The sequence below is a fragment of the Gossypium arboreum genome, chromosome 9, assembly GCF_025698485.1.
Source record: "Gossypium arboreum isolate Shixiya-1 chromosome 9, ASM2569848v2, whole genome shotgun sequence".
Lineage (NCBI taxonomy): Eukaryota > Viridiplantae > Streptophyta > Magnoliopsida > Malvales > Malvaceae > Gossypium > Gossypium arboreum.
Window position 1 is genome coordinate 70,841,846 of NC_069078.1, and position 7,517 is coordinate 70,849,362.

General features: G+C 36.0%; 1 long non-coding RNA gene across 2 annotated transcripts; it reads left to right on the top strand.

Moving 5' to 3' along the window:
• Window positions 1–1,771: 1,771 nt before the first annotated feature.
• On the top strand, window positions 1,772–4,050 carry LOC128280674 (uncharacterized). 2 transcript variants are annotated; one of them, XR_008270776.1, is made up of 2 exons: window positions 1,772–1,856; window positions 3,601–4,050. It is a non-coding gene; the product is annotated as an uncharacterized LOC128280674 (long non-coding RNA). The 2 variants fall into 2 exon arrangements; XR_008270775.1 differs by having other exon boundaries at window positions 3,610–4,050.
• Window positions 4,051–7,517: the final 3,467 nt, after the last annotated feature.

Here is a 7,517-nt window from a genome sequence, read left to right on the forward strand (position 1 = left end):
ATGAAAAGTTCTATTGGTCCGATTAGTTATGATCTACATTTCCCCATCTCTTGATTTCTATTCGATATATTGGAATGAAGTTGACAAGTAAAAATCTATGTAAGATTATTCGATGTTCTATTGATTATGGTTTATATATGCGAGAATTATATTATCTCTATTATGAGAAATTCTAAAGCATACGATGTAGTTTCATACGGTTTTCTCGAGGATTTTTCGGATCATCTTTATTATTTTCTTACGGATTATATTCTCGATTTACGGTATAGTCTTTATATCTTGGAATTTCTTATATTGGCTTTTCTATCGTTCTTGTTTGAGAATTATCAAGCTTGGTTTATCTTTACGAGTAATCTTTGACTTGCGATATTAGAATCTGTTATGATTAAGCTTACGGCTCGACCATAGAAGTGTGGGGATTTCGGTGTCGAGATTTCTTTAAAATCTCGGGGTAAAGAATGGTTATTCGCAAAAGTAAATCTGAGTTATGTGCATTTAAGTTTATTCTCCGGTTCGAGAATACCGTACGTGTTCTTTGGTAAGTAGTCGATGCGATCGAAATGATGGGGTTTTATTCTTGAAAGTATGTTATGGAAACATATTAGTTGGATTTCTCTTGTTCGAGAGATGTTATAAGTATAGTTATCTGATTAATAAAAGGCCACATCTATGAAGTTGGAATCATTTGATTCATGTTAGTAAAGTTTCTAAAGCAGTTGATGATCGAGTATAGAAATGTGGCTATAAGTGGTAAATTAAACAAGTACTGACATGATTCGACTTTTAATTTGGAATTGCGGGGAGGATTTGATTTCGGTTTCTATTACTATTAATTGAGTAAGATTTGATCTTGAGAAACTCGGGTATCTGAGAGAATTGAGTACAGAGTTCACAGCAATATCTTGTTTATTCGTTCAAAGGATGTCGAATTGTCTATAGGGTAAAGCCGAATATCAAATGTATTCGAGATTATTATTGTCAGTTATGACAGTGGGAAGAAAATGATAAAGGACTGTTATGAATTTCGTATCGGGATGTCTCTCATTTCCAGGAAAAAGGAGAGATGCAAGTTGAATTGTAAAAGATTGATGATGGAAGTCTGCATGATTATTTTAGTATGTACAGATATATTATTCAACCGATGTGGTGAGTTGTATGTTTCTAAGTTTATAGTTCCAAGAATGTCGGTCTCAGGTGTTTCAAATTGAGCTCCGAGGTTTATACCTCAACTATGGAAAAGCTATAGGAAATCTTGAGTATGAGCTTGTGTGGAATTGTTTTGTAAGTTGTGAGAAAAAGATATAAGTGACTCGTGAAAGTAGAGAACAACTTTTTTTGGTAAGATTTTCGGGGACGAAAATCCCTAAAGGGGGGAAGAAATGTAATAGCCTGATTTTGGGTCTAGTCGGAACAGTGGTTTCGGGACCACAAACCCGACAAAAAAAAATTATTTTTATTATATTTTTATAGTCTATAAATTTATGAAAATATTTCGTAAAAATTTTATTCGAAAATTTTGACGTTTGAGCACTCAATTTAGTCAAAAGGACTAAATTGTAAAAAGTGCAAAAGTTGAGTTCTTTATATATGAGGTGCCTAATTGTTATGAGTTTTAAATTGAAAGTCCTTATGTGAAAATTATTCCTTTAATAAGTTAGTGAATGGATAATTGTTTGGTATTTTTGAAATTTGGTTGAAATAAAAAGGGTAATTTTGTAAATTAATTAAAATAACCTAATAAGACAAATGATAAAAGCTATCATTTTTTTTCATTCTTTCTTCTTCAACCGTGGGAAAGAACAGAAAATAGCAGCCATGGATGAGCTCCATTCGCCAAGCTTTTATGGCTTATATAGGTATGGTTTTGTCCGTTTTAATGATTTTCGTATTTTTGAGATCCCGAAGCTTAAATTTTCTATTTCTACCAATTGATTGAAGAGAAATTAGAGTTTAAAATTTACCCATTCATGATATGGTTGTGCTTTGATGATTTATAGTGGATAATGAATGTTTGATGTGTTAAATATGAGTTTTATTCAATGAATTTCGGTAAAAATGTCAAAAGGGGTTAAATTGTGAAAGTTACAAATTGGTCATAAGTGTGTGAATTAGTGAAAATTTGGAGTTTCCATAGAAGAGAAAATGTTCAGCATGTCTTAAACCTTATAGAAATTGAATAAAAATTAATTTACGAGCATTGGGGAAAAAGTGCAAATATGCAAAAGTTTAGGGTCAAAATGAAAATTTGTAAAAATATGATTTTTAGACCCATATGAATATTGTGACTGATTGGTAGGCTAAATGTGATGTTATAGATGATGAAAATTGAGACTTGGACCTAGAACGGAAAGAAATCGATTTATGGACGAGTATGTTCTTTTCACATTTGTGGTATCGAGGTAAGTTCAGTATGTAAACAATACCATGCTATACATGTATTTAAATGTTATCATTACATGAATTGTACAGATATTAATGTGTATGTAATTAATAGAAATATGATAAGACAAAGCCTTAATAGACGAGGAAAAATCCGTTTGAACCTTAGGAATAGAATAGGATACGAGTGACATGTCACTAGGAATTATGAGTCTAGATGACTAGCTCGAGAGTGGGCATTGAAATGTCATGAGATATGAGGTAGCTTTAGCTACAATTGAAGCACTTATGTGCAAAGGCTTTTCCGAGTATCTAATTAGTATTCCAAGTGTTCAACGGGCAATCCAAGGAAAGAGTTAATGATGGTCTCAATGAGGTAAGTCATTGGTGAGTATGCACTCGAGTTATGTTACGAGTTGTGCAAGTATGTATACTAATCCTATGAGAATGCCTTGATATGTGATGATCTATGATGCATAATATGTGTTCTTACCATGATGGATAAAATGGTGTTGTATTAATATTATGAACAATGATCATGAATGAGTAATTTAGCCTTGACAGATTTGAGTTACTGCAGTAGTGTAACTTTGAAAATACACTAAAAATAGTGGAAAATGAGTTAGAGGCAGAATAAAATATGGGATTAAATCTTAATGAGTCTATTTTCACATGAAAGAAACATAGGAAGAAAAAGAATTCCATATTGTTTGATATTTGAATTTTTGTGAAACAGGGTCTGAATGAATTCGAGATCCCCTGTTCTAACTTTAGAAATTCACCAAAAATTGTACAAAAATTATTAAGAGTTATACCTTACATGAATGGATTCCTTATTGAGTCTATTTTTATGGGGAATAAACGGCATGGTCGTTGGAATTTTTTACAGGGAGAAATTTGGTTTGTAATGTACAGGGGTCAGAGTGGTCATACCCTGAAACAGGGGAGAATTTAACTAATAAACTGTACTATTTGGCTTAACCAAAAATTCTGGAAATTTTATGAAAAAAAGGAAAATAAGTCTAGTTTCAGGGAAAATTAACGGAACTTAATTCGGAGTTTCGTAGCTCCAGATATAAATAATTTAGTGACCGTTGCTCAGAAAGATAGCTTGTAGTGAACTTGAAAATATGTTGTAAACATTGATAAAATGAGTTGCTTATTGTTTTCATATGAACTTACTAAGCGAAAGCTTACCCCCTTCTTTCCCATGTTTTCTAGAGTTTCCAGGTTAGCTCGGGTTGGAGGCCGTCGGAGATATTATCACCCTATCGAGTTAACGTTATCGGAGTAAGTAAACTCAAGTGATTGAGTCTATGGCATGTATAGGGTTTTAATGTGAGTATGTAATATTATGATTTAGCCAAAGGCGTTGGCTTGTTATTAAGGTAGTATTAGTCATGTAAATTGGCCTATGTCGGCTAATGACATTATGGGCCCATATGATTATTCTTATGCATGTATGTTATTATCTCTTGTGATGTGGCTTACAACATGTATGCCTAGAGATTGAATTGAGATTCATTGATGAGCTAGTAACTAATGCAGGATTAAGTGATTGGTAAATAGTTAATAATGCTTCATGAATGGTTTGTGAGGTAATGATAGTTATGTCTAGTATGTGGTAATGATATGGGCAAATTCTATAATATTTATTGCATAAGAAAATAACTTGAGCATAACATGTTTGTAGATGTTTAAGAGCTCATTTATGCCACGTTGTATGTTATTGGATAAGTATGTATCTATGCATGTGGTGTGAGAGTGACAAAAGGCTTGATAATTAGCCTATTTCTGGCCACACGGCCTGAGCACATGGGCGTGTGAAGCCTTAACGCAAGAGATTTTTCTAAGTTTTTCATGAGTTCTAGATTGGGTCCCGAACCGCCCCGAATGCATGTATTGGGCCTCGTAAGCTCGCATAAGGGACAGATTGCATATGAAAAGAAAAGTTTTTAATTATTTGAGATTTCATGGCCTTGTTTAGTATGGAAGTGTTAGTAAAAGTCAGGTAGCACCTCGAACCCCGTCCCGGCGTCGGATGCGGGCGAGGGGTGTTACAAAAGTGGCCAGGGCATCAGCCAATTAGTTTTCTTCTCGTGGGAGGTAAATAAAAGTTATTTCTTTGAATTCTTTAATTAGCCCTGCCACTAGATCACTGTATTTGACTAATTTTTAATCTCTCACTTACCAATCTCTACGGATTTGGTAAATTACCAACGCTGAGTCCCTGTACACCTCTAAGATTTCGATATTTCGTTCAATAGCTGCACGAAGTCCTATGATACAGGCCTCATATTCTGCTATGTTATTGGTACAGAAGAAATTCAACCTAACAGTAAATGGATAATGGTTCCCCTTTGGCGATACTAAGACTGCTCCAATCCCATGCCCCAATGTGTTCGATACACCATCAAAGCTCATCTTCCATGACTTCTCTTTTGATAACTCGCCCTCTTGTTCTATAATGCACATCAAGTCTTCATCCGGGAAATCAAATCTCAATGGATCATATTTATCCGTTGTTCGAGTTGTTAAGAAGTTAGCTATTGAGCTTCCTTTTATTGACTTTTGACTCACATAGACGATGTCGTACTCCGATAGTAAGATCTACCATCGTGCCATTCTTCCTGAGAGTGCAGGTGATTCCATCATGTATTTTATTGGGTCCAACTTTGAAATTAACCATGTCGTATGATACAACATATATTGCCTGAGCCTCTGAACTACTGAAACCAAAGCGCAACAGAACTTTTCAATGGAAGAGTACTTTGCCTCATATTCTGTGAACTTTTTGCTGAGATAGTAAAACGCCTTTTCTCTTTTCCCTGACTCATCATGTTGCCCCAGTACGCAACCCATTGAATTTTCGAACACAGTCAGGTACAATATTAACGGTCTTCCTAGAGTTGGCGGTACCAGCACAGGGGGACTAGACAAATACTATTTTATCTTGTCAAAAGTCACTTGGCATTCTTCGTTCAATTCTCCCGGATTATGTTTTCGAAGGAGTCGAAAAATTGGGTCACATTGATTGGTAAGTTGAGCAATGAACCGAGCGATGTAGTTTAACCTCCCTAAAAATCCTCTTACTTCTTTTTGCGTGAGCGTATGTGGTAGTTCTTGTATGGCCTTTATCTTATCTGGATCAATTTTAATGCCTCTCTCGCTTATGATGAAGCCTAGCAATTTTCCCGAGGTAGCCCCAAACATACACTTGGCTGGATTAAGCTTTAGCTGGAACTTTCTCAGTCTTTCAAACAACTTTTTGAGGTTCCCAACATGCTCTCTTTCCCCCTTGGATTTGGCGATCATATCATCAACGTAGACTTCTATTTCTTTGTGTATCATGTCATGAAACAACATCACCATGGCCCTCTGATATGTTTCCCCAGCGTTCTTTAATCCGAACGGCATCACCTTATAACATAATATTCCCCACATCGTTACGAAAGTAGTTTTCTCCATATCCTCAGGAGCCATCTTTATCTGATTATAACCCGAGAATCCATCCATGAACGAAAACAATGAATGTTTGGTTGTGTTATCCACCAATGTATCGATGTGTGGCAAAGGAAAATTATCTTTAGGACTTGTTTGATTCAAATCACGATAATCCACACACATTCGTACCTTGCCGTCTTTCTTGATCTTTGGGACTATGTTAGCTACCCATTGTGGATACTTGGAGACTTGTAGGAAGCTTGACATCAAATTGTTTCTTGACTTCTTCTTTTATCTTTAACAAACATTTCGTGTCTCATTCGTCTTAGCTTCATTGAATGGGTTTGCATTCGGTTTCGATGGGAGTCTATGGACTACTACGTCCTCATCCAATCCTGGCATGTCCTGATACGACCATGCAAATACATATTTGTATTCTTGAAGCAAAGCGATCAAATCATGTTTAGTGTTATCTGAAATAGAGGTCCCAATCTTCACTTCTTGCCTCTTTTCTTCATTTCCCAAGTTTACTATCTTAACAGATTCTTAATGAGGTAGAATCTATTTATCTTCTTGTTCTACCACTCTTAGTAAGTCAGGAGACGAGACATAGTCTTCAACATTTTCCTCAGCTTCAAACTCTCCTAAGCAAATAGCCTTTTCAAAATCGATTTCAAGATTTGTCACAGGTTTATTCATATCGTTGATATCTGAGCACCTGAAAGTTGAATGGAAAAGAAAACTATAGAGGAGCATCAAAGTATTGGGACCAACAAGCATGGCATGATGTGAGATATATGCAATGACAGGCTGTGAGAAGAGGGAAAAAATTATGAATTTAAGGAGAATGAAAAGACCATGACAAAATGCATCTCCATTAACGTTTATTTAAATGATAAAGAGCAAATCATAAGCTCTTACAAAAGAATCCCTACTATTACTTAGGGGCACACAAAAAGAAGAGTGTTAACATTGAGCATTACTCTGGAGAAGACTTAGAAACTACAAGTATATCCACAGCAGTCCAATTGTTCAAAACAAATCCAGGAGGACAAGGGTGTATCATTGAAACATCTTTAATTGCGTCATTTCCTTTGTCAATGACATTTATACTGACATTCTGAAGACCCCTTTCAATTAATAACAGCGTGCTTCGTGGATTATCTTGCCCGGGGTATATCATTCCTGCAGATGTAAATGTTTTTGACAAATGATGGTACGTTATGGGCTCCCATTCTAATTCTCGGCCTAAGACTCTTGCGATCCGCCTTTCTTGATCTTTCTGCAACTGTTTCCTTCTCTATCGTATGTCTGGCTGAAGCCTCAAACCGTATCAAGCCTTGTGGTGCACTGGCTTTAGAGCCCTGACTATTCCTTGCAGATATCTTTCCAAACCCTTCCTTACTCGGGCTCCTTTTCCCACAGTCATCTTAACGCTCAATCTGGTATTCCCTGACAGTTTTGGCATCGGAATTCTATTTCCCTAAACGACAAAAGTGGCATTGACAAATTCAAATGATCAGAAGGAACATTCTATTACATCTTTGCTCACTTCCAGGTATGGTGCATCGGCAGAGATAGATGCGACCATGTCTTCTTCTCCCTCGACAGTGACCAAACAGCCATCCATGATAAACTTCACTTTTTGATGGAGAGAGGACAGAACTGCTCCAGCAGAATGGATCCAGGGCTTT